At 35.1% G+C, this 5,565-nt stretch overlaps 1 pseudogene; it reads left to right on the forward strand.

Moving 5' to 3' along the window:
* The first annotated feature begins 3,147 nt into the window (after window positions 1-3,147).
* LOC133300906 (mitogen-activated protein kinase kinase kinase 18-like) lies at window positions 3,148-4,567 on the forward strand (annotated as a pseudogene).
* Window positions 4,568-5,565: the final 998 nt, after the last annotated feature.

Genomic DNA, 5,565 nt, shown 5'->3' on the forward strand with positions numbered 1-5,565 from the left:
GTATCAGTTATAGGAAAGGACAGAATCATTAGGAAGAAATTGGGAAAATCGAATCTATAGCTACGCTTTTGGATAATTAACTTCAATTCGTTCTTGATTGAGTTCTTGAATTCTTGTTTCCATTTTTGATCTTATTAGTTAATTGTTAATTTAAAATTCTGTTTCATTAACTTAAATCATATTCTCAAAACCTACGGTCGATCCAACGTATAGATACATTATTGCTTGATACATCAATCCTCGTGGGAACAATACTTTACTCTTCACCTTACTATTTGTACAACTGATATACTTGTTGTGTCGCAACACTAACCTCTTATACATATATACCAATCAACCCTAAGAAATTAGGTATATTTTGTTCTCTTATTATTATTATTATTATTATGCTGCTCAAATTGTTAGTAACTTAGGGGGGTGTATTGGATTGAGATTTCAAATGAATTTAATGGATTATTTTTGGACAAAAAAATTCATTGGTATTCAATTAGAATTTTAAAGGATTGAAAAAAAGTCATGTGGTATTCGATTAGGATTTTAAAAGATTATTTTAGAGTCCGTTCAAATCCATTGGTATTCAATCAAGATTTTAAACAAAGAAAAAATAATCTTATGGTATTCAAAAATCTGACGATCTTAATGGATTTTCTATTAGTGTAGATTTAATGAGACTTTTTAGTGAGAAATATAAATAAGATGCCTCTCTAATAATCTCACCCTAACCCTTAGGATTTCTGAACTATTGCAGTGTCTTCTTCTTCCTTTGGCAGGTTGACTCGCTCAACCGAGTTACGACATAGGAACTTCGCAAAGCTCAAAAATAGTAGATATTTTAGCGATTTTCATTATAAAACAACCCAAAAATAATAAACCAACAAGATTATAATATAATCCATCTCAAAAATAGTAGATTTTTTTAGCAATTTTTGGGAGCTTTAGAAAGTTTAAAGAGTCACAATTTTTCTTGGCACAAAAATGTATGATTTTTGTATTAAAAACAGCATAAAACAGTGAAAAATAACAGGGGAACTAAAATCCACAAACCAATTTTCATTTTACATCAATGAAAGAATATCAATTTAAAGAAAGAGTAAAACTTTCATAATATGAACTTTATATTTCGTAACAATATATTCATGAATGAAATTCCTTCGTTATAGGAAACAATTTCAAATAATTTTTGTGTCAATAGATAACTAAAAACTTGTTTTTCAAAATTCTAAAGCAATTTAAGGTTTCAATGTATCGATTGAAAATAATTTAAGAAATTTTATGAACTTTCATGAAATAAAATCCAAAAATTCTAATTCAAAACTTTCTTAGAATACTCAATGAAATTATGCATATGATATATTAGGGGTGTTCGCGGTCTGGATTGGATCGATTTTGGAAGCAAAACTCATCCGATCCAATCCCTTCGGTTTGATCATGTAATCATCCATTCGGTTTAGATTTTTTTCCAAATCCGATCCGATCCAATCCAATTTTTTCGGTTTGGATTGGATCGGTTTTCGGTTTTTTGAATATCCTAAAATTAGTATCATGATTATTGTGCAAATAACATCTTTTGTATATATTGGCTTTGTAAAAAAATAAATTTGAAATACAAAAATATCATTAAACAATACTATAATTGATGAGACGTGACTAAATTTTTTTTTTTGGTTTAGTTGATGAGTTAATGGGTCTTGAGTTTAGAAATTTTTGGGCTATGATTGGAGAAAGGACAAGTAGGTAGAGAATAATTAATATATTGGATCGGTTTGGATTGGATCGGTTTTCATCAACCCATCCGAAAACCGATCAAATCCAATTAAAATTTGCGGTTTTCTTTCGGTTTCCGATTTTTCGGTTTTCGGTTTATTCGGTTATCGGTTTTTCGGTTCGGTTTTCGCGGTTTGAATCGGTTGATGAACACCCCTATGATATATGGTTAGAAAGCTTTCATCACGTAGAACAAAAATTCCAACGTTTTCAAGATCAATTGCAGAAAATTTCAAACGAAATTTTATCATGAACTTTAGGTTCAATATCAAATTTAGAATTGTTTTAATAAACAAACAAATTGTCTTTTATAATCATATATGCATAGCTCTGATACCAAATGAAGAAGATAATTTTCAACCCATTGGTTAAACCCAAAAGCAGGAATGAAAAAATGCTAATGCGTGGAGACTAGTATAACTTTAGATATGTGGAGAGTTGTTGCTTAGAAATTTCGAATGTTAATTAAAAATTATAGAGGAAGGTTATACTTACAACCTTTTTTTTTTACAACATTTTACAACCATATCTTAACACCGTTGATTTCCGCCAATCAACGATTATGATTTTTGCAAATTAAACTCATTAATTAATTATTAATTCACAATAAATGATAGCCGATGATTGGCGGAAATCAACGGTGCTAAAATATGGTTGTGAGAGGTTGCAAAAAAAAGGTTGTAAGTATAACCTCCCTCAAAATTATATTATACTTTACTGATTGAGAAAATTATATTAGGTTTTACTTTTTTATATTAATATCATTGCATTTGTTTGTTATTTTTTTTATTAAATCTTGTAATTTTGAATGTTTGTTAAAAATTCATATTTTTTTTTAAAAAATCTTATAAATTCATATTATCCTTACAAATCTTATAAATTTTATTAAAACCTTTTAAAATCCAATCTTATGAAATCTTCATTGTAAAAAAAGTCTTTTAATTTTTTTTTAAAAGTTTATCAAATTCTAAATAATTTTTTAAAATCTATAAAAAAAAATTATTTTAAAAAAGTCTTTTAAAATTCTAATTCAATACACTCTCTTAAGGTATTATTATTTAGGGTAAACTTAACTCAAATCAAATGGATAAGAAGTCATTAGGTTTGATCGAGTGACGAAAAATCGGGATAAATTATATTAGATCATGTGTTAAGTTCGAAAAAAAATCAACGATTAAAAAACCAATATCCCAATCTACATCAATAACTTCGATGTTTTCTGCGACCACCGTTTTTGGTAATTATCCAGTTTCATATAATTCCACGTTGGAAAAGAAAAAAAAACGAAAAACAAAAAGATGGAACCTAAGACGAAACACCCACTATATATATAGTGGTACACCACTCAATCGAGCCATCATAAAAAACACGCACACAATTTGAACTACGTAAACCTGAGCCAAAAGCCTTTTGAAACTTAAGAATGAATTCTTGGGTCAGAGGCAAGTGTATCGGTAAGGGCGCGTTTGGCACCGTCAACGTCGCTCTTCGCAAATTCGACAATCGGGTATTCGCAGTGAAGTCCGTGGATCTCAAAACGGGTCACCCGGGTCAACTCGAAGCGTTAGAGAACGAGATTCGGATCCTCCAGCGCATGTCTTCGCCGCACGTGGTGGCCTTCCTCGGCGACGATGCCACGTGCGTACACCGGAACCTTCATATGGAGTACTTGCCAGGTGGAACACTCGCTGATCTGGACGCTGATGTGGACGAGAGCTTGGTGAGGGGTTACACGTGGTGCTTGGTGAGCGCGCTGCGGCACGTGCACTGAAACGGCGTCGTTCACTGTGACGTTAAGGGGAAGAATGTCCTCGTCGGAATTAATGAATGCAAGCTCTCCGACTTCGGATCGGCGGTGGAATTTCCCGGCGAATGGTTCCCTGTGGTGTCACCGCGTGGGAGCCCGCTGTGGATGGCGCCGGAGGTGATTCGCCGGGAGTACCAAGGGCCGGAGTCTGACGTGTGGTCTTTGGGATGCACGGTGATCGAGATGCTCACCGGAAAACCGGCGTGGGAAGGAAACACCGTTGACACGCTGAGTCGAATCGGTTACTCTACCGAGTTGCCGGAATTTCCGACTCGGTTGTCGGAACTCGGCCGGGATTTCCTCGAGAAGTGTCTGAGGAGGGAACCGTGCCGGCGGTGGAGCTGCGATGAGCTGCTGCAGCATCCATTTTTGCTGCCATGTTCTACCAATAAAATAGTTGAATCATCGCCTCGGTGTGTTCTCGACCGAGTTAACTCAGAGTTCGCCGAGTTCGATGACGAAGAAGAAGACGAAGAAATGAGCGTGGAGACTGAAAATTCAGCGAGGGCTAGAATTGGTAAATTAGCGACGAGCTTAGGGGCAAATTGGGGAACACAGGGTTGGGTGACGGTGAGGACAATGTCGTCAGACGCTGAACCGACCGCGACGGTGGCGGTTGACGGTGGAAGCAGCAATTGGGAAAACGAAGGAGAAGGGACATGTTTGGAATATTTTGATATGATGAGGGTATTGGAGGGAATTGAAATAGGAACAAGTTCGGAATATTCTGGTTTGGAAAATGAAAGGGTAAAATTGGAAATATGGAATTTGGTTAGAAAGAACGAATTGATGCAGTGGTGTCGCCATGGGTGTGGGAAGAAAAATGCGGATAGGATTAAAGGAATAATAATAAAAACAAGCATTTACAGCTTGTATTGTAAATTATTGAATTCATATTGTTTAATCTTGGAGTATTTAAATATATATTTATGTTGTTGGGTTATTTATATTGATTACTTCTCATGTGCATGTGACAAAAACGTGTTCTTTGTTTAAAGGATTTTAAAAAAGAAAAGAAAAGGGAAATCACTTTAAAAATGAATAGAAGTTGTTAATTTGCGATTGATCACACACAGCACATACAACCAAGCATTGAGATTTGATATTGACATGGCGTGGCCTCATGGTGGATTTGGCTGCATCATCTACCCCACATGTCCCGGTTGAACTCGGACATGAGGGCATGGGACTATGAATTGGATTGGGTTGTTATCTTTGCGTAGGTGTGACCTGATACACACTTGCACACCTGAAGCTGATGCACTCAATGTAGTGAGTGTTGTTGCAACTTGTTTGTGTCAATAATGGAGATAACATCTAAGATTGGGAACCTATAGTTTATGGGATAAAAAATCAAGAGAAGCTTGAGCAAATTGTATGATTGTACGTTGACCCAAAAGACCAACAATCTGCAATATCGGTTGAATCGGTTGATTATTAAAGGTGTTTTTTTAACCATACAAGATCTATGTTGTGGATATGAGGAAGATATGCAGCACATGGGACTTGCAATTTGGTGTTTTTTCTTGTTGAATGTCGAGTTTACCACAAATTGCACAAGATACGCTATCATGCTGGACAAGATGCGTGCCTTCTCCTGCTTCTCGCTTTTGTGTCAATAAATGCACATGGCAAATGGATAGAGAGAAAACCCCAATGAGAGGAATAAACAAGAAAATAAAAATATTCTTTTCTTTTGTTGTTTTACCTAGACCTTAGATCCCTAAGGTAGTGTTTGGTTTGAGAGTTGTGAATATTTTTCCACCGAAGTGCATCTGGAAGTTTCATTTCTCCACGTTTGGTTGAAGTTTTCATCAGTTTTGCTCATCAATGACCGTTGCCTATCAATTGAAAATTGCATGTAAACATTGTAATAAAGCACTGTAATGATTACATCTGCCAACGTAGTATTTTAACAAAAACCGATTAAATGGAAAAAAGAGATGAAAATAATGACAAGTTTATCCCTCTTTTTATAAATCTTACCTAATTTG

The sequence above is a fragment of the Gastrolobium bilobum genome, unplaced genomic scaffold (genome assembly GCF_033153095.1).
Source record: "Gastrolobium bilobum isolate Gb01-03AN ecotype WA unplaced genomic scaffold, APGP_CSIRO_Gbil_v1 utg31210, whole genome shotgun sequence".
NCBI classification, from domain to species: domain Eukaryota; kingdom Viridiplantae; phylum Streptophyta; class Magnoliopsida; order Fabales; family Fabaceae; genus Gastrolobium; species Gastrolobium bilobum.